Genomic DNA, 22,762 nt, shown 5'->3' with positions numbered 1-22,762 from the left:
AAGCACTGTCTTACAGATGCAGTGTTAAACCAAGGCTCTGTCTATCCTCTGCAATGGATGTTAAGATCCTGAGGCAGAAGTTTTCTCCCTGCTGACGTGGCCAATATTAATCACTCGATCAACATCACTTAAAAAAAAATTACCGAGTCATTATCATAGTACTGATTGTGGAACCTTGCTATGTTTATTTGAAAAAAGACATGACAGGGTGTTGGGCACATTGGCATGACCTGAGATTGTGGTAAGTTGCACGACTGTATGCCTCCATGCCAACATAAATTACTTCTTAAACTCACCGCAAGCTCTTCTGACCAATTGGCTCTTCAGCTGTCACTGCTGGACTCAGCCTAGCTTGCTGTTAATGTTTACATCACATTTTGAATGTTCAGTGAGTCTTGGTCTGTATTTAGTGTATTACAATGTACAAGGTTAGAATCAGGTTTATTATTGCTGACGTATATCATGAACATAGGACACTACAACACAGTACAGGCCCTTTGGCCCACGATGTTGTGCTGACATTTTATCCTGCTCTAAGATCTATCTAACCCTTCCCTCCCACATAGCCCCCTATTTTTCTATCATTCATATGTCTATCTAAAATTCTCTTAAATGTCCCTAATGTATCTGCCTCCACAACCTCTGCCGGCAGTGCGTTCCACGCATCCACCACTCTCTGTGTAAAAAACTTACCCCTGACATCCCCCTTATACCTTCCAATCACCTTGAAATTATGCCCCCTCGTGTTAGCCATTGTCACCCTGGGAAAAAGTCTCTGACTGTCCACTCGATCTGTGCCTCTTATCATCTTGTACACCTCTATCAAGTCACCTCTCATCCTCCTTCTCTCCAAAGAGAAAAGCCCGAGCTCACTCAACCTATCCTCATAATGCATGCTCTCCAATCCAGGCAGCATCCTGGTACGTCTCCTCTGCACCCTCTCTAAAGCTTCCACATTCTTTCGGTGAGTTTAAGAAGTAATTTATGTTGGCATGGAGGCATATAGTTGTGCAACACTTACCACAATCTCAGATCATCCCAAAGTGCCCAACACCCTGTCATGTCTTTTTTTCAAATAAACACAGCAAGGTTGTGGAAATTTGTTGCTTTGCGGCAGCAGTACAGTGTAAGACATAAAGATTACTATAAGTTACAATAAATAAATAGTGCAAAAGAGGAATAACGAGATAGTGTTCATGGGTTCATGGACTATTCAGAAATCTGATGGCGAAGGGGAAGAAGCTGTTCCTAAAATGTTGAGTGTGGGTCTTCAGGCTCCTGTACCTCCTCCCTGATGGTAGTAATGGGAAGAGGGCATGTTCCGGATGGTGAGGGTCCTTAATGATGGATGCTGCTTTCTTGAGGCCCTGCCTCTTGAAGATGTCCTCGATGGTGGGGAGGGTTGTGCCCATGATGGAGGTGGCTGAGTCTACAACCCTCTGCAGCATCTTTCAATTCTGCAAATTGGAGCCTCCGTACCAACGTGATTTTTTAAATTTTAACCCGTGCAGGTGGGACTGGCTGGGGGAGGGACAAGATGCAAAGTCATGGCACATGTTCAATTATGCAGGAGTGTTTAAAGATGTAGGGCAACTCTGTTTTTGCAAAAGTTCCTACAGAATAATTCTACTGTGGGCAAGCCCAGGGCATTGTACATGGTACACACTGTGCTAGCACAGAGGATCGAGAATCCTGGCTCTCGGGGAGGGGCTTCTTGTGGTAGTGACTGCATTGGAACCTGCGGAAAGGAGGATCGATTGGCACGAGAGCATTCTGGGAAGGGGCCTTGAGGGGTCATTGGATTGTGATGGCGGGGGGCGGGGGGTTCAGAAATATGAATGGGTGCTAGGAATGCCTGGACCCGGGACTGGGGAAGGTTGCAGTCAGCCTCAGAATGTCTCGAAGGCTACACCTACCTTGGGTGCTGGGGAAAGTTGGGCAGAATCTCATGTCTTGGGAAAGGTCTGGACCCACCCTTGGGTGCTGGGGTATGTTGGGGTCACCCTTAAGTGGTGGGAAAGGTTGGGCCCATCTTTGGGTGGTGGGGAAGGCTGCCCCCACCGTCAGATGGTGAAGAAGGTTAGGGCCACCCAAAGGTGGTGGGGAAGGTTGGACCCACCCTTGGGTGCTGGGGTATGTTGGACCCACCTTCAGGCGGTGGGGAAGGTGGGACAGATCAGGTACTGAAGAAGACTGGACCCACCCTTGGGTGTTCTTTTAGGTACTGGTGGGCACACCATTGGGTGGTCGTTTTTGAATTGGTAGTGGTGATGGGGAGCAGGTCGGCTGGGTGTGAGCGGGGAAGCCCTCAGCAGCGAGCGGGCTGGTGACAGAGTCTAGCCACAGCGTTATGAACGTCTCTGATTCTACAACAATGGACCCAGGAAGCCTAGACCATTGTAACTACAGCTGAAACAGGATTCAACTTTCCAGTTAAGGCCTCTGCTGGTGTGAATGACCATTTGCTCGAACGCGCAAAATAACGATGTCAAAGATACATACCGCACTGACTGACGCTACTGCAGGTGCCCCGGGCTTCCGTGAAATGCAAACAGGATCTGGCGCTGAACTTGCAGAATTGTGTTCTGCACAGAGAGAGGACCCAATCGTGTTTAGTGACAGGGTCCAGATTTAAAAAATCACTCAAGCAGCAGGTAAAAGTATTTCTGTTCTGTAAGAAAAATTTCAGCCTCTGTTATCACCGCAAGGATCCCTTCAAGAACACTGACAGTGCAGACCAAGTTTTCAGTCAAACAATTCGAATGTTTTCACTAGATCCCCCTCCCTCCCTCCCTCCCTCGTTCATTCCCTTCTCTCCGACATCCTGAAATACATCTATGCTCTCTGCATAGTCACCCGCAACCTCAGAGATACGTCCAATTTCCCCATTGGACTTCTGGGTGACTAATTTGCACTGAAGACCACTTCCCTACCTTCTTTGTGTCTGTCCTTTCAAAACCTTCCACATTATTACAAAGTCTACTCTTCCTCTCGATGGAAAAGCTATCGGGGCTGAGATGTGTCCTCACACTCCTGGTATCATCTTTCTGAATCTTCCTTGCATCCTCTCCAAAGCAGCTAATTGCCACACATTTACCTCCAGTCAATCGTACGAAGCAGACTGTACAGTAACATTGTACGCTGTCTCTGAAGTTCAGTTCCTCCACAGCAACAGAACCGAATTTCAGTAGGTGGGTGCACCTTACAGCCGGACCTATTCTAGGCAATGTGATGTTGATTCGAAGCTTGGAGTGTGGACGGTCCCAGGCTTGATACAAGTTTAACATAACTCCAATACTCATCAATTTTACCTGTCTAGAAATCAACCCTCGAGTTCAGAGTGCCTGGCTTTGTTAACGCTCTTCGGAACCTTCAGTGATTTGCTTCTTTGCATTCTAATCTACTGCTACACCTCCACCTCTTTGGGATTCTTATCTTTTAAGTGACCTCCTCGTTTTATCTTGTCACGCTTATTTGTGCTGAAACTCGTTCACCAATTTGAGCAACGAGGCTTGGGGTAAATTTCAAATTAAAAATCAGCCAGGTTTAATCGCAAGGAATTGTGAGCAGGACAGGGAATACAAAAATAATGACTTGGATTTATGAGGCAGTCCTTCATATCGGTCAGATACACTGCAAAGCATTTTACACAGGAGATATTTTACATACAACAAATGGCTTTGAAGAGCTGCCGCCGGGCACCCGCTCTCGCAGTTTATGTATGAGATTCCACAAACAACAATCGCAGGAAGAACAAGTCAAACCGTTAGTCAAGGTAGGTTCGCGCCAGAATAAAAGCCTAATTTCAAATAACTGATCAACTCATTTGTTTTTGTTTTAACGTTGGATCCGTATGATGCATTTGCCAATTAACCTCCACTATTTTTACTTCTTCACGTTAAAATTAACACAAATAAAAGGCCAGGGATCAAGCTCAGACATATTTCCATACGTGGCACAGCCAACAAACACACAGCAGTTTGACTGGGCTCCACTTACTGAAATAACTCATTGCAGCTTCCTTGATAACCGGCCAGCATTGGCATTCCGTGTGTTGTTTACACTGACTCCTGACAGCACCGCAGTCAACACTCCAAGTGCATTAAAGTCAAAACATGGTACGTCTCACTTCACAGGCACTGTCCGTAACTTATTTCGCATTTCCCCCCGTGCAAATGCAGGCACTAGTGCATATGAACGAACAGGTGGAGACACTTCCTCCAAGTATAAATCCACCTCTTAACGTGCGGCAGTAACATCAGCTGTTACTCAAGATCAAAGCCTAGCTAAATCCTTTAACTGGAAGTTACCACAGATGTAGTCCCTCCTCCTCCCTGCAGCTTACTGCGTGAATGATTTATGTTGGCACATCAGCACTGCAAAAAAGCCTCTGATTAATGATTCAGAATAGCCTCCAATCCGGTCTGGTCAGACACTGGCAACTAGTGAAACAGCAGCTTCCAGATCTGACAACCTCCCTCCCTCACCTCGCTGATGTGCTTAAGCACAGCCTGTCTCAAGCACTGATGGAGCAAACCCTCAAAATACAGCGTACAGGAGGGTTCCTCTGGGTCCCTGCTTCAGTTACCCCACCACTGACAATCACACAGGAGTTGCCAGGATATTTGCAGCCCTTCAGTACTGTAAGGAGAATGCGGGGCTCACTCTGACTGCTGCCTCTTCCCTTTTTGCAGGGGTAAAGTATACCAAGTTAAGAGTGAATTCTTAGCTCTTAGGCAGCAGAGTGCCACAGCAAATAGAACTGCTGCCTCATAGATCCAAAAACATGGGTTCCATCCGGACCTCCTGGGCTGTCTGTGTGGAGTTTGCACATTCTCTCCCTGACTGCTCCGGTTTCCTCCCACATCCCAAAAAACCTGCGGATCTGTAAGTTAATTGGTCACTGTAAATTGCTCCTAATATGTGTAGGTGAGCGGTAGAATCTGGGAGGAGTTGATGGTAATCCACAATTTGGAGTATCCACACTCTGGCAGATGAATGCGTGGCTGAGTGACCGGTGCAGGGGGCAGGGCTTCAGGTTTCTGGATCACTGGGACCTTTTTTGGGGGAGGCACGACCTATTTACTAAGGATGGGTTGCACCTAAACTCCAAAAGGTCCAATATCCTGGCGGGAATGTTTAATTTAGCTGTTGGGGAGGGTTTAAACTAATCTGGCAGGGGGATGGAAACCAGGGTGTTAGGATACGAGATGCTAGGGTAAGGGAGGAAGTTTACAGAAACAAGTCCAAGACAGTGTGCAGTGAGGATGGCAAGAAGGACAGGCAGGTGAGAAGTCAGGATAACTTGCTGAACAATAGAAGTACAACAAATCAGGATGTCAGGATACAGGATGTTAGGATGGAGGATGAGGTATATAGAAACATGTCTAAGGTAGTGTGTAGTGAGGATGGTAAGAAGGACAGGCAGGTGAAAAGTCAGGATAATTTGCTGAACAATAGGAGTACAACAAAATCAATAGCAGATACTGGACTAAATGTACTATATTTAAATGCACGTAGCATTAGGAATAAAGTAGATGAACTAGTGGCACAACTGCAGGTTAATAAATATGACATTGTGGCAATCACCGAGTCATGGCTTTATGACGGATGTGATTGGGAACTGAATGTCCAGGGGTACACAGTATATAGGAAGGATAGGCGGGTAGGCAGAGGGGGAGGTGTGGCCATGATGGTCAGTAGTGATATAAAATCAATAGAAAGGAAGGACATTGGGTCAGAAGAGGCGAAATCCTTATGGGTGGAGCTAAGAAATAGCAAGGGTAAAAGGACAATAGTAGCAGTTATATATAGGCCCCCTAACAGCAGTCAGGAAGTGGACGATAAGTTGCAGTTTGAAATAGAAAAAGCGTGCCAGAGTGACAATGTGAAGATAATTATGGGGGATTTTAACATGAAGGTGGACTGGGAAATCCAGCAAGCCAGTAGATTTCAGGAGAGTGAGTTTGTGGAATGTCTATGGGACGGTTTTTTGGAGCAACTTGTTGATGAACCCACCAGGGGATCGGCTGTTTTGGATTGGGTGCTGTGTAATGAACCAGAGGTGATTAGGGAACTAAAGGTAAAGGAACCATTGGGATCTAGTGATCACAATATGATTGAGTTCAGTTTCAAATTTGAGAAGGAGAAGCTGATAACTGGTGTATCGATATTTCAGTGGAACAAAGGAAATTACAGTGGTATGAGAGAGGAGTTGGCCCAAATTGATTGGAAGAGTAAGCTAGCTGGAAGGATGACGGAGCAGAAATGGAAGGAATTTCTACAAGTAACAAGGAAAATGCAGGATAGATATATTCCAAGAAAAAATAAGGTTTTGAATGGAAAAAAGGCACAAATGTGGATAACGAGAGAGGTGAAGGCTAAAATAAAAGCAAAAGGGAGGGCATACAAGGAAGCAAAGATTAGTGGGAAAACAGAAGACTGGGAAAGTTTTAAAAACCTGCAGAAAGAAACTAAGACGGTCGTTAGGAAAGAAAAGATGAATTATGAAAGGAAGTTGGCAGATAACATTCGAAAGGATACTAAGAGTTTTTTAAAATATATAAGGAGTAAAAGACAGACACGGGTTGATATAGGACCAATTGATAATGGTGCGGGAGAGATTATAATGGATGATAAAGAGATGGCAGAAGAACTAAATGAGTATTTTGCATCGGTCTTCACTGTGGAGGACATCAGCAATATACCGGTTAGTCAGGGGTCTCATGGAATAGAACTGAGTTCAGTTAAGATTACTAGAGAGAAGGTGCTAGGAAAACTAAATGGGCTAAAGACTGATAAGTCTCCCGGACCGGATGAAGTGCACCCCCGGGTTCTGAAGGAGGTTGCTTTAGAGATAGCGGAGGCACTGGTGATAATTTTCCAGGAATCGATAGACTCCGGCATGGTTCCGGAGGACTAGAGGGTCGCAAATGTAGTTCCACTGTATAAGAAGGGTGGGAGGCAGCATAAAGGAAATTGCAGACCTATTACTCTGACGTCAGTGGTGGGAAAGTTATTAGAATCGATCCTCAAGGATGGGGTTATGGAATACCTAGAGGTGCAAGGCAAGATAGGTCCTAGACAACATGGTTTTGTGAAGGGAAGATCCTGCCTGACCAACCTATTGGAGGTTTTTGAAGAAATCACAGGTCGGGTGGATAAGGGAGAGGCGGTAGATGCTGTGTATTTAGACTTTCAAAAGGCCTTCGACAAGGTGCCGCCTAAGAGACTGATTAATAAGATGAGAGGTCATGGAATTACAGGTAGGATAACAGAATGGGTGGAGCATTGGCTGTTTGGCAGGAAGCAAAGGGGGGGAATAAAAGGATCTTGTTCTGGTTGGCTACCGGTTACTAGTGGTGTTCCGCAGGGGTCGGTGTTGGGGCAGCTTCTTTTTACCTTGTACATTAACGATTTGGATGATGGAGTAAATGGTTTTGTGGCTAAGTTTGCAGATGACACCAAGATAGGTGGAGGAGTAGGGAGTATTGAGGAGACAGGAAGGTTGCAGAAAGACCTAGATAGTTTAGGAGAATGGGCAAGGAAATGGCAGATGAGATTCAATGTTGAGAAATGTGCAGTTGTACACTTTGGAAACAGAAATAAATGGGCAGATTATTATCTAGAAGGAGAGAAAATTCAAAGTAGAGAAGTACAAAGGGACTTGGGGGTACTCGTGCAGGATACCTTAAAGGTTAACCACCAGGTTGGATCGGTGGTAAAAAAAAGCAAATGCTATGTTGGCATTCATTTTGAGAGGTATAGTGTATAAAAGTAAGGAAGTGTTGATGAGACCCTACGGGGCACTAGTGAGGCCTCATTTGGAATACTGTGCACAGTTTTGGGCCCCATATCTTAGGAAGGATGTGCTGATGTTGGAGAGGGTTCAGAGGAGATTTACGAGGGTGGTTCCCGAAATGAAAGGGCTTACGTATGATGAGCGTTTGTCGGCTCTTGGACTGTACTCACTGGAGTACAGAAGAATGAGAGGGGACCTCATAGAGACATTTAAAATGTTGAAAGGACTGGACAGAGTAGATGTGGCTAGGCTGTTTCCCTTGGTGGGTGAGTCCAGGACCAGAGGGCACAATCTTAGAATTAGAGGGTACAGGTTAAAAACAGAGATGACGAGAAATTTCTTTAGCCAGAGGGTGGTGAATTTGTGGAATTCCTTGCCAGGTACAGCAGTGGAGGCCAGATCATTGGAGGCGTTTAAGGAAGAGATAGATAGATATCTAAACAGTAGGGGTATCAAGGGATATGGGGATAAGGCTGGAAACTGGGGTTAGAATAGTTTTTTTTTACCTGCCCCCCCCCCCCCAATTTCTCATTTCTTTTTCTTTTTCCCTTTTCCTTGGAGCAGACTCGATGGGCCGAATGGCCTACTTCTGCTCCCTTGTCTTGTGATCTTGTGATATTGTGTTCAGTTCTGGTCACCTCATTATAGGAAGGATGTGGAAGCTTTAGAGAGGGTGCAGAGGAGATTTACCAGGATGCTGCCTGGATTGGAGAGCATGTCTAATGAGGATAGGTTGAGTGAGCTAGGGCTTTTCTCTTTGGAGAGAACGAGAATGAGAGGTGACTTGATAGAGGTGTACAAGATGATAAGAGGCATAGATCGAGTGGACAGTCAGAGACTTTTTCCCAGGGCGGCAATGGCTAACACAAGAGGGCATAATTTTAATGTGATTGGAGGAAGGTACAAGGGGGATGTCAGGGGTAAGTTTTATACACAGAGTAGTGGGTGCGTGGAACGCACTGCCTGCAGAGGTTGTGGGGGCAGACACATTAGGGACATTTAAGAGACTCTTAGATAGACACATGAATGACAGAAAAATAGAGGGTTATGTGGGAGAGAAGGGTTAGACAGATCTTAGAGCAGGATAAAATGTCGGCACAACATTGTGGGCCAAAGGCCCTGTACTGTGTTGCAGTGTTCTATGTTCTATATAATGTGAGGTGCAAGTCCTTAGCTCCCTGAAAGTGGCAACACAAGTAGACAGGGTGGTAAAGAAGGCATGCAGCATGCTTGCCCTCAACAGTCGGGGCGTTAAATATAAACGTTTGGAAGTCATGTTGCAGCTGTATAAAACTTTGATTAGGCCTTAGGTGGAGTACTGTGTGCACTTCTGGTCCCTGCATTAGGGAAGGACAGGAAGGCTTTGGAGAGGGTGCAGAAGAGGTTCACCAGGACGTCGCCTGGATAGGAGTGTGGTAGCTATAAGGAGAGGTCAGACAAACTTGGATTGTTTTCTCTGGAACGTTGGAGGCTGAGGGGTGACCTGATAGAAATATATAAAATTAAGAGAAGCATTGATAGGGTAAGATACAGTCCTTTTCCGAGGGTAGAAATGTCAAATACGAGAGGACACAGGGGAAAGGTTTATAGGAGATTTATGAGGAAAGCTTTTTTCCACAGAGATGGGTGGGTGCATGGAGCATGCTGCCAGGGGAGGTGGTGGAAGCAGATGTGCTGGCAAGGTTTAAGATGCATTTAGACGGACAGATGAACAGACAGAGAATGGAGAGATACGGTTTATGTGCAGGCAGATAGGATTAGTTTAGGTTGACATCATGGTCAGCACAGACATGGCAGGCAGCAGGGCCTGTTCCTGTGCTGTACTGTTCCATGCTCCATGCTAACAAAATAAGATTACATTTGAATTGGAGTAGATGGGTGCCCGATGGTCTAGCTGAAATGCCTGTCTCCATGCTGTATGACTCCATGACTGCCCGCGTTTCGAACCCGCAACATCCATGTAGTATACAGCATCCTTGGCAGAAGTAAAAGCACTCTCCACATTGATACAACTCTCATTTACTAATTACTTCTAGCTGATTGTCAGAGAAATTATATGAAAAAAATAATCTGATTGACATCATCAGCTAATAATTTCCATTTTTTGGAGCTATCTTTCTTGTGGCTTTTAATGCAGCAGAGCCAGATAAGCTGAGGTTACATTACTTATGTTTAAGGTTATAGGACTGTTCCCCAATATGCCAGTCCGTCACTCTCCTCCAACAGTGACATACTCCTTAACCTGCTGGAAAAGCTCAAGGTCTATGACATAAAAAGGTACCAAAAAGCTTTTGAAAAAAGCCTGAAGGCAAGGTAGAAAAGATAAGCTTTAAAAAAAAGAATTGGTTAAGGGATATAGCAAAATAGAGGAACTGATGACAAGAGCACAGTGCAAGTTGGCCTGTTCTGCATTTCCTATTTTTTTTAAATTTTAGACCTACTTTGTTTTCTACATTGCAGATTTAAACAGGAATGGTTTTCTTGTTGGGGCCTTGTACCACATACTGATAATTCATGGGTTCACCATTCTACAGTTTCCCCAGTTACTGGTGTGCTGCCAGTGGAGGGAAGCTTAGGGCTCTTATCTGAAGGAAAACCAGCCATAATTCTAAAACCTTTATTCAAATCTGGAGTACATTGAGAGTTTAAGACAGAAAAGTTGTACTTTTTTGTCTGAGGAAGAGGTATTACAAAGAGGGAGGGAGGGAGGGAGGGAGAGGGAGAGAGAGAGAGAGAGAGGGAGGGAGGGGGAGAGAGGGAGGGAGAGAGAGAGAGAGGGAGAGTTTTTCCTCATGCTAGTCTTTTGAAAAAGACCGTAATGTGGAGAGCGATAAAAGGCAGAAATTTTTTATCTAACAACCACCTGCGTGTCTAAGAGCTACAAAGCACAAACATTTTTATTAATAATAACTGTGAGATACAGAAAAAGAGCCAAGAGTAGAGATGGCATGCAAGAGAAAGATAGAAGGAGACACACTCTCAGTCTAATTTGAGTTTTATTTTGTGTAAGCAATGAAAGACTCAACATATTACCTGCTTTTCACCCATATTTTATTGACAACACATATAAATATTTTAATTAGTGACTTTCATGTGCATGAACACAGACAGATGCGGACAGTGGTACAGCAACCAGGAAACATTAAATTTGCAGAGCTCTCTCAGAAAGTCACACACTAGTGCTGGGGACAATTCCATCATCATCTAGTGTCGTGCACAGCAGCTTTAAAACTGGGAAGAGATAGAAATTATATTTGGAGTATGTGTGAAGGATTATAAAGGTCACTTATAGTTACAGTTTTCAACAAATTATGGACATTGAATTTGATGCCTGAAGGAGCCATGAATTCAGTCTCTGCAAATTAATACTCTTTATATCCTCTACTAAATAGCAGAAACAGGACTGCGTAGCACCCAAAACACTCAGCACAAAAGAATGAAATTTTAATTTAATTCAGCGTAAATTGTGTTAGTGGGTGTGATCTTTCCCTGGCACCAGACATGCACCTAATAAGGTCACTATTCACACAGGGCCCATTTCTGTCCATATCAAGTTGGTGCTCAAGGTTTCAATTTACAACCATCACTTTTTGTAGAATAGGGTTTGTTGGACTGGGTTGTGGCTTTTTTCACTATTTGAAAGAACTCTGTGATGGCATCAAAAGATCTAACTGGGCCACCTCAGAAATGACTGCAACCTGCTCAAACACTTTCCCAATGTCCACAGTGTGCTACAAAACTACCTTTAAGTATTTTCTCCAGCATTTCCCTGCTGTGATACTTGTACAATTGGTGCCCCAAAGGTTACATTTCTGGAGGTATCACTTTGGCACCATGTGGCCACTCTAGATGGGTTGGGGACCTTGGAACAGGAGGCAAAGACTTGCCCATCAGTGAGATGCTTCCTCCCAGAGTGTCTTCAGAGACATGGACTCACTAACGAACAATATATTTGGAAAATATACAAACAAGTTAGTTAAAAGGGATCTCAACCATGTCTGATCTATTTCCTGCACGTCTGCTCCCACCCCCTCTCCTCCTAACAAGGTTGGAGTTCATCTTGCCTTCCAACCACCAGCCTCCACATTTAATGCATCATCCTCCACAATTTCTTACACATTCAACATGATACCTCCACCAGACAGACCTGCCCTTCCCTCTCCTTTCAGAATTCCAAAGGGACCACTCCTCTATGACTCACTGGCTCACTCTTCCATTTCTGCCAATACCTATTCTCTTTTGTACAGCAGCTTCCCACGCAGCTGCAGGAGATGCAACACCTGCCCTTCTATCTCTTCCCTTCTCATGATCCAGGGGCTCAAACACTCCTTCCATGTGAAGTCCTGATTTACTTCTTCCAGTTCGCTGTGCTGCATTGGTGCTCACAGTGTGGTCTCTACGTTGGATAAGACCATAAGACAAAGGAGCAAAAGTCGGCCACGTGGCCCATCGAGTCTGCTCCGCCATTCTATCATGAGCTGATCCATTCTCCTATTTAGCCCCACTCCCCCGCCTTCTCGCCATAACCTTTGATGCCCTGGCTACTCAGATACTTATCAATCTCTGCCTTAAATACACCCAATGACTTCACCACTCTCTTGCTAAAGGAATTTCTCCGCATCTCTGTTCTGAATGGGCACCCTTCAATCCTGAAGTCGTGCCCTCTTGTACTAGACTCCCCTAACATGAGAAACAACTTTGCCACATCTACTCTGTCCAGGCCTTTTAACATTCGAAATGTTTCTATGAGGTCCCCCCTCATCCTTCTGAACTCCAAGAAGTACAGCCCAGGAACCGTCAAACGTTCCTCATATGTTAAATCAAATACAGGTTGGGTAATTGTTTTGCAGAACATCTCCATTCAGTCTGCAAGGCTGACCTTGAACTTCCAATTGTCTGTAACTTTTATTCTCCATCCCATGCCCACTCTGACCTATATGTCTTTAGCCACTTCCACTATTCCAACAAAGCCCAATGTAAGCATGAGGAACAGCACCCTCATCTCCTGACTGGCATGGTAGTCTTCAGGATTCAACAATTTCAGAATGACCAGCCTTCCCTTTTACTTCCTAGTTCTGATGAAATATCATCAATCTGCCACATTAATCCTGTTCTTCTGTCTCCACAGATACTGCCCAAACTGCTGAATGTTTCCAGCGTTCTCTTTTATCTCAGATTTCTAACAACTGCAGTGTTTTGTATTTCCCCAGTTGCAGCATTGCTTGTTCTCTTTCACCTCCTTCTCCTCAGAGAACACGGCTGTGATGAACAATTCTTTACCATCTTCTCTCAGCTAGCATCACCACCACTTGTTTCATTCAGTCTCTCTTAGTCTCCATCCTGTGACAGACACTCCCTTTGCTCTCTCCCCCATGATCTCTTCTCTGCAACTTAACATTTTTCTAATTGTTCCTGGTTCTGATGGACGTTTCATGACCTGAAACATTAACTCTATTTTTCGCTCTGATTTGCAGTAATTTTTGTTCATATGTCATACATTTGCAGGCTCAGGTTTTCTACTATTATCACCAAGGTGAAGAGACACTTCTTTCATGTAGCCTTCAAAGTCATAACTGCCAGTGAAAACCAAATGACATCATGCACTCCTATTGTTACCACCAACACAGTGCACCGATAGTCATGCAGGAGAGCCCAATTGACATGTAATTATTCTTCAGATCCTCTGAATCTAATTACATAAATACTACAATTGTTTTCAGTGGTCTGCAGCTCATCCTGACATATCTTGGGAGGTCGTGAAATTTATTTCTGCGTGGCTCCATTGAATGAAGCTTCACACATCTGCTGGTGACACCTGGAGCTACTTTCTGCTACATTGTTGTACTGGTGGGCCTGGAAGGTCTCCCTTAGCAAACAGGACATCCGACTGGAATGTTTCTCATTGACCAGGATCTCCATGAACCTCTCAATGAACTCTCTCTCTCTCCTCTGCAGCCTCCCTCTCCCCCATGGCAGCTGCTTGTGTTGCTGCTACATGACTGCTTTAGGGTCTGTGACTTTAAGGCAACACGCCTCTTAGTTTGCTGCAGAAAGACATTGTAGAAAACATTGTTCATTAACTCTGGACCCATTGGGAAGTGAACTTGTCCTGTTTCAGTGCACCCTTCTGGCTGCATTTCCCAGATGCACTGGAACAGCCTAACACATTCCAGATATGGAACCTAACATGTTTCAGATTACATAAATGCTGCCTGACCTGTTGAGTTCCTCCAGCATTTTGTGTGTTGCTCCAGATTTCCAGCTTCTGCTGTCTTTCTTGTGTAACGTGTTCCAGGCTTCACTTGGCCAACTTCAAGATTTTTTTTGGGTAGGAGCTAAATCTGTGTTATCAATAAAGACAATGTCTGCTTAGCCCACCAAAAATAAGTCCAATTCAATTCTCAGACAAGACAGGAGATCTGGAGACACTGGAATCTGGAGCAACACACAAAATGCTGGAGGAACTCAGCGGGTCAGGCAGCATCTATGGAGGGAAATGTACAGTCGACAGTTCGGGTTGAGACCCTTTCTCTAGCTTTTTGAGTGTTGATCATAGAAAATCTGTTATACTTTAATGGTTGATATACAGTAAATATAGAGTACAAGCAACCACTTGACAACATTGCACGCCAGAGGGATACATTTTGTTTTCTCTTCAGTTCAGACAAGTGGGAAAATTGAGAGGGTTAATATCCTGTTGATAAGCATCTTGATGTTGTAGCCATTGTCTTTCAGGTTTATTCCATTTTATGTTTGTTAAAGTCAAGAAAGTTGACTTGATAAATCAAACAGCCACCTGGTACCAATTTCTGCTCCATCCAACAAGCTTCAAACAAGTTGTGAGGAACTATATTTATAATTAAAAGTATCCAGGTGGAAAAATAAACCGGGCAATCTTTTTCCAAACATTTGAGCACGCCAGGAGAGTAAAACGCTGGGAGCATTCTCAGGAAAGAAATTAATTTCAAATGGAAAAAGTCTGAAAATAGTGGCCAACTACAAGCAGAGAAGGTTCTTGAGACAATCAGAAAAGAAAGCATCAAGAACGCAGAGGTAGTGGGAGACACACTCTCCTGTTCATTGCAGGCTCCATTCAAGTTTCTACTGTATTATACAATTCACAGGAGGCTTGTAAAACAAATTGTTCCCCATTGGTTGATAAGTGTGATTGTCCTTGGTCATTCCAATGTTTGACTTGTTAAATCTCTGTTTTCCTTTTGAAGATGTGTCTGCTTATATTTCATGAAGAAGAATCTATTATTTTTAATAACAGCAACACTTCCCATTTATATAGCATCTTAACCATAACAATCCCTCCCAAGGTGACTCACAGAAATATTAGAACAGGATGAGACCAGGATTTGAAAACAAGGGTGAAATCTTAAAATCGGGACATAGGTTAAACATGAGGGAATGGCAGTCAGCAGTCAGGGGACTGGTGAATAATGGGACTTAGGGCAAATTGGGACTGAGGCAGCATAGTCAGGTTTACAGAGGGTAAAATGAGAAAGGCTGATTAGGGGAGCATAGAAGGTAACAAAGCTGTTAACTGAGGGATAAATAATGCCCAGGACAGTGCTCACAAGCAGACACGCATCCTTTCTCACAGACATATGAATTAAAAACATAAACAGCTTATTACAGACATGAAGCACAGATAATGTAAAATTCTCCAAGTATTAAACATGTCAGTTTTGATTATGTAGGGCCGATTAATGGTGAATATGCAGCTGAGTGGGGTGGAGAGCATGGGGGAGGGGGGCATTTTAAGGAGATTTAAAGGTAATTCACTTATTATTATTCACTGATTGATTTCTCAAGAAAAACAACCAGCTGCATTTCACAGTAACTTGTGCAAATAACTCACAAAAAATTTCAACAGATTACTATCCTCCTCCTGAGTGTAAGCTGTAAGTACAAATATGTAGAGAGTAGTGGATTCTGCCCAATACATCACGGGCACATCCCTCCCCACCATCGGTAGTATCTACAGGAGGCGCTGCCTCAAGAAGGCAACATCCATCATCAAAGATCCCCACCATCTGCACCATGCCATCTTCTCACAGCTACCATTAGGCAGGAGGTGCAGAAGCCTGAAGTCCCACACCACCAGGTTCAGGAACAGCTCCTTCTCTTCAACCATTCGGTTCTTGAACCAACCGGCACAACCCTAATCACTACAGTTTAGCAACACTATGTCCACTTTGATTACTTTGCACTAAAATGGACTTTGCTTTTTTTTGTTCTAATTGTATTCTTTCTTGTAAAAATTGTGTTTATTTTATGTTTAATTAATGGTTTTCTTGTGAATGCTGCTTATATGATGCTCTGTGTCTGTGATGCTGCTGCAAGTAAGTTTTTCATTGCACCTGTGCGTACATGTACTTGTGCATGTGACAATAGACTCGAATTTGACTTTGTAAGTGGAGCTTTCACCACATTGTCTCCACTGCCAAAATCACCAAATCGGTGATATTTGAACACATTTCAAAAGTATATGAAAATCAAAACAAAACGGCAAGTGTAGGAAATCTGAAGTAAAAACAGAAAATGCTTGAAACATACAAGAGGTCAGGCAGCATCCCTGGAGAGAGGGAAACAGAATTAACATTTCAGTTCAAAGATCCTTAATCATAACTGGAAAAGCGATAAAACAAGATTGTTTCAAATTGCATAGACGGTGGAGATGGCAGAGAAAGGACAAAGGGATGAGGCTAGGATTCTTTTTAGGAATCCTTCTGGTTGATAGATTAATAAGAGGAGAAAAAGAGTAAATAAAACAAAGGGTAATGCAAAAGCTGTGAAGTGGTTTTTCTATCACTCTCCTTTTTGGCTTCAGTTCTCTACAACAGCTCTGATCTGCCTTTTTCCCTCCCATCCCTCCCCCACCCTCTCCTACCCTCTCTACCAACTTGAAACTCATATTTCTCTATGACATAGAAGGATGTTCTTCAGCCCATCAAGTTTATGTGGGCACTCAGAGGAATCCCATTCCCTCACTTCTTTCCCTGTAATCTATTCCAGTCCATCATACATACCAACCTCTCCTCCATTGACTATGTATACACTTCCTGCCTCGGGAAAGCAGCCAACATAATTACAGACCCCTCCCACCTGGGTCATTCTCTCTTCTCCCCTCTCCCATCTGGCAGAAGATACAAAAGCTTGAGAGTACATACCACCAGGCTCAAGGGCAGCTTCTATCCCTCTGTTATCATATGATTCAATGGGCCTCTCATATGCTAGAAGATGAACTCTTGATCTCCCAATCTACCTCGTCGTGGCCCTTGCACTTTATTTGTTCACCTGCACTGCACTTTCTCTGTAACTGTCACACTATATTCTGCATTTTGTTTTCATTTTTATTACTTTGATGTCCTTAGATAAAATAAAAGATATTTATTTATCAGTCACATGTACATTGAAACACACAGTGAAATGCATCTTTTTGCATTACTGAGAACGTGTTGGGAGCAGCCCGCAATATATAGAATGATCTGTCTGGATGGCAGGCAAACAAAAGTTTTTCACGGTATTATGGTACATGTGACAATAATAAACTAAACTATTCTCTCATGCACACCTACTAACTCGCCCAGATTCACCCACCAGCCACAAACACTTGGCTTTTACATTTACAGAGGACAATTAACTTATAAACGAGCTTGTCTTTGGTATGTTGGAGGAGACGAGAGGATCTGGAGTAAACCCAAGTGGTCACAGGAGAACCTGCAGACAGTCAGAGTTTAGGACAGAGGTCAGAAATGAACCTGGGTTGTTAGGACTGTAAGAAAGCAACACTGCCTGCAGTGCTACTATGCCACCCATAACCTAAGTTGCTTTCTCATTTTTCCAGTTCTGATAAAGTCTTTGACCGAAAGCTTTACCTGTGTTTCTCTTTTCACATGTGCTGCCTGGCCACTGAGTGCTTCCAGTTAATTCTGTTTTAACTTCTGAAGTACTTGGTTGCCTGTGGCATGAAGAAATTGGGAAAAATGCTACCATAAGTTAAGACATTTCCAAGCTTTTGTACTGAAAGAAAAGATGTGATGGGCAAGTCTAAATGTGAAGATGCACAGCACTTGTTACACTGACCTTGACTGAGCCATGAGTCCTGTCGTTTACTTTGCTGTCTGGGTGACTTGATCTCAGTCACGGCAGTATCTGGTTTGTTTGCTACCCGGTTGGGAAATTATCCTGCGTTCCTAGATCTAATTGCAAAGGTACAGTGGCTTTTGGAATGTGATTGTGTATGGTTTTTGAGTAAAGGCAAAGTTCAGTGTGGTCAACCCTTAATTCCCGACCCTCCCACCCCTTCCTGCCCCACAACACCCAGGCAAGCTAATACCCTGTTGATCAACGCAGATGTGAAGAAATATGATGAGATAGGCATCAGGCAGCGTTAAACCACTAATCTGGCCAGAGTGAGCACTTTCAGGGGGGAGAATCTGGGAGAAAGTTGAGGTGAAAACAATAATTAATTCATTGAGTTTGCCAAGAACACGATATGTGGCAGCTGACCATGGAATACAGAACTTATCCCACAACTGTATTAACCAAGTAACTAAATCCTGAGAGGATTAAGCTGTGGTCAGATTATCATGGAATCATTCCCTTATTTCATGGCTGCTTGCCAAACATGCAATTGATTGCACAGCCATGTTTTACCAATCAGCAAAGCTACTCACATGTTAACCTGGTGAACTCGGCTTTTAATTATTTTGTTGGTGAACCTTATGGTACCTGACTCGAGGAGTCATTCTTCACAGGTGAGTATGGTCAGTGAGTGTCAACCAGCTTCTTGAACAACCAGCTATTTGACCACAGATGGCTTCACTGCCTAGCTTGATACAGTCCTCAGCTAACATTCACAGAAATACTCTATACAGCAATGGTCACAGCTTAGGAATGAGCAACAGGAGCTCTGGCACATTTCCTCCCTCTCCCCACACCAGGAATGCCCAGACTGTTGAGGTCTTCCAGCTGTGAAGTCAGCAACTGCAGGTATCTAAACCTCAAAGTGAGCAGAGGTTAAACACCAACGTGGTCTGGTTGGGCTAAACTGCCCGTAGCTGTACTGTAACTTCACTGCAGTTCTATGCAACCTTCTGCTTACCACATTATCACCGATGAAACATTGGGCTATTAATTTATCTTTTTGTTCATTGTTTCTGCACAGGAAGCTAAAACGAGACAAGATGTTGATAGGCAAAGATAGGGTCGGGCTTCAGACTTCACTTCATGTCCTCCCCAATAATTCGAGATTGTGCCACACTCAATGGTAATGTTTCCACTTGCGTATTTTTCCATCAAGGTACTGAGTGCCTCACAGTTCTGTAAGTCTGCCTTCCGTGTACTTTGCCCATTTTTTCCTTTCACTTGATCCTCCCACAGAGCCCAAACAGTCTCTGCTAAACTTTTTTTCTGCTCCTGTACACAAGATTACCCTCTGCAAACACCTTAATGAATATTGTAAATAAATCAATCAAGGACGTACAAATTTCAGAAACTAGCCATTGCTGATCTTGGACGGGTATCCTGACCAACTGATTCCCAAGGCAATAAATCCTTGTGAAACTTAGTGCCTGATTGTGGTCAACTGTAAATGTACAGCTTTATTTCCAATAAATAATCAAGGGCTTTGCCATATTAAACTTGCCCACTGTTTGTCAAGTAGAAATGACTTTCTGCATTCAGGTAGCCACCGTGTGCCTCTGCTGGTTAATCAGATTGTATTGAACTCCAGCCAGCAACTTCTGAGTTCATTTTTACATGGAAAACAGAACAACCTATGAGGTTCATCCAGCTGATGCGTGTAATTAGCTCTAAGTGATCCCACTGGGCACACAATGCCCTTCAATGATACAAGCAAGATACAAGCTTGTTTTTTTTAAATTTCATTAGCACAGATGACATTTTAAAAATGCTATCAATACACAGAGGCTCCTTCAGCTGCTGAAGGAGAAGCTTACTTCAGCAGGATTCTAGGTTCTGATGAAGGCCGCAGCTGAAATAATGATCTGTCTAATTCTTTGGTCAGGGGTTGCTAACTCTCCAGGATTCTCCGTGATACCCTAGGTCATTAATCATAGGACACTGGGAGGAATATCATAAAGAGGGAGTTATTTCCTACTTCAAATGTTTAAGGGTACCAAAAATTTGAGAATGGGAGAGAAGTTAGCTGTTTGACAGTTTTTTCCAGTTAGGTTACAAGGGCACTATACTTCCCAATAGGTTGTTGGAAGATGGCTTGTCACAGAATGGATGTGAAAGGCAACCAATGGCAGGATTAGGGCAACTGATGGCTGGAAACTCTGTCCAAAAGAAAAATTACAGATGCTGGAAAACAGAGACAGAAACATCAGAAAATGCTCTAATCCAACCATTCACAGCTGAAGTAGACTGTCCAACAACGATTGGACAGAGTTTCCAGCCACCAATTGCCCTGCCCCTGCCATTGGTTGCCTGACACATCCATTCTGTGACAAGACATCTTCCAACAGTCAATTGAGAAGAACAGTGCCCTTGTCACCTAACTGGAAGAACTGTCAGACAAACTGCTAACTTCTCTCCAATCTCCAAATTTTTGGTACCCTTAAACATTTAAAGAAAATAGGAAGTAACTCCCTTTTTATGATTTTCCTCCTAGTGTCATCAAGTGGTCATCCCAGTACTTGCTAAAGAAGATGAAAGTTTCTGCTCCACCAATGTTTCAGGTAGTGAGCTCTGGACCGCTGCCACTTGTTGACGGAAACTTTTTCCTCAGCTCCCTCTAATCCTACCAATTAACTTGAAAAATAGGACATAGAATAGTACAGCACAGGAACAGGCCCTTCAGCACACGATGTCTGTGCCGAGCACGATGCCAAATTAATCTATATCTCTACTGCCTGCACATGATCCATATCCCTCCATTCCCTGCATATTCATGTGTCTATCTAAAAGCCTCTTGAACGCCACTAATGTATCTGCTTCCACCACCACTACTGACAGCCCATTCCAGGCACCTACCTCTGTGTAAAAAACTTGCCCCACACATCCCCTTTAAACTTTCCCCCTCTCACCTTAAATGCACGTCCTCTAGTATTTGACATTTCTACCCTGGGAAAAAGATTCAATCTACCCTATCTATGTCTCTCATAATTTTATAAAATTCGATCATGTCTCCCTTCAGCCTCCGACCCTCCAGAGAAAACAACCCAAGTTTGTCCAACCTCTTCTGATAGCTCATACCCTCTCATCCAGACAGTAGCATTGTAAACCTCTTCTGTACCCTTTCCAAAGCCTCCACATCCTTCCTGTAATGGGGCAACCAGAAATGCACACAATACTCCAAGTGCAACCTAACCAAAGTATATATAGTTTTATAAATCTATACCTCCTCCCTCCCTCCCTCCCTCCCAGTCACTGTCCTTTCTGCTAAGGAAATTCCTGTTTATCCTCTGCAGGCTCCTTGTGATCTTAAACAACTGTCCAATTTTTGCAGGAGAGTACACTTAAAACATGCATCCATATTTAGGAAAGATGTATATCACCAGCATATAGATAGGTTTACATCTGATCGGTTTTGACACTTTCAGATTGATCAAATGAGCAGAGATTGCAATACACAGACTCACAAAATGTCATGTTAAGAAAAACAACAAATCATTTTTGTTCCCCAGCATGAATCAGAATTAATATGGGAGGATTAAGACTGTGGTGTTTGCATAATTTAGAAGCACTCTCTGATTTTATTTATCAAGGGTTTAATTCCCTGCCTGGTCCTTTGTCTGGAAACACTGCTTCTCCAATGCATCCTCTGTGAGTGATTGGATGCCAGGCTGCTTACCAACGATTTTCCCAAAGCGATCCACTGCTGTTAATCAAACCAGTCAGTGCAACTGCCAAGTGAAGGCCAAATGCTTACTTACAGGTAATGAGGGGAAATATAATGCTGCAGACCAAACTGTTCAGTTCCATAGTTCTCATTGTAAAAGGTCCTTCCGCTTCCCTTCAGGAAACTGGGATCACACTGCTTGCATATGGACACCATCCCAAAGCCTTAAGAAAGAAAGTCTAGGCTGATACTTGTGGAATACAGAGGGAGTGCTACCTGGTCAAAGGAGCCATCTTTCAGATGAGATGTTTAAATGAGGCCCCATCTGTAGTAATTATCATCACATTAGCAACATTACCTTTTTAAGAATACCATACATAGTTCTGAGCATGCCCAGTATCTTGGGTGTGATAATAAAGAAAGCATTGTTCTACATGCTGCAGCAGTGAGTTTGTTTAATTAATTACATACATCAAAGGCTTGCATAATGCAATTTTCACTACCTGTTCTCTTTGATGTAGAACATGCTACGGTATTGTTTTGAAGGAAGTGAGGTAAGTTACCCCTGGTCTTTGTTTTATTTTAAGATTACGACCTCTTTATGCGTCACGTGTACATTGAAACACACAGTGAAATGCATGTTTTTGCGTAGAATGTGCTGGGGGGCAGCCCGCAAGTGTTGCCACGCTTCCAGCGGCAACATAGCATGCCCACAGCTCCTAACCTGTATGTCTTTGGAATGTGGGAGGAAACTGGAGCACCCAGAGGAAACCCACGCAGACACGGGGACAAACAAACAAACACCTTACAGACGGTGGCTGGAATTGAACCTGGGTCACTGGCACTGTAATAGTGTCATGCTAACCACTATGCTGCTGTTCCGCCCATATTTAACCCATTATTTTTTTAACCTATTGGGATCCAGGCATCTTGAGCAAGGCTGGCATTGATTGCTTATCTCTACTTTGTCACCAAAGACTTTTGCAAATTTCTACAGACATACGATGGAGAGCATTCTCTCTGGTTGCATCACTGCCTGGTATGGAGGCTCCAATGCACAGGATCGAAAGAGGCTGCACAGAGGGTTGTAGACTCAGCCAGCTCCATCACGGGCACAATGCTCCCTGTCATCGAGGACATCT

General features: G+C 43.6%; 1 protein-coding gene across 2 annotated transcripts in view; it reads right to left on the bottom strand.

Moving 5' to 3' along the window:
* LOC127583099 (thyroid hormone receptor alpha) overlaps positions 1 to 22,762 on the bottom strand; it is a 375,457-nt gene that overhangs the window by 96,842 nt on the left and 255,853 nt on the right. The window contains exons 1-2 of one of the 2 annotated variants that reach the window (XM_052038851.1): positions 4,000 to 4,137; positions 2,503 to 2,671 (exon numbers count right to left, since the gene is read on the bottom strand). The exons of the other annotated variant lie outside the window; for it this stretch is intronic. The gene's annotated coding sequence lies outside the window, so the exon portion shown is untranslated. Of the gene's footprint in view, positions 1 to 2,502; positions 2,672 to 3,999; positions 4,138 to 22,762 lie in introns of those variants that run through there. 2 annotated transcript variants of the gene reach the window in all.

This window comes from Pristis pectinata, chromosome 25, assembly GCF_009764475.1.
Source record: "Pristis pectinata isolate sPriPec2 chromosome 25, sPriPec2.1.pri, whole genome shotgun sequence".
Lineage (NCBI taxonomy): Eukaryota > Metazoa > Chordata > Chondrichthyes > Rhinopristiformes > Pristidae > Pristis > Pristis pectinata.
The sequence above is the reverse complement of the archived record's forward strand: the minus strand, read 5'-3'. Positions and strand labels throughout refer to the sequence as shown.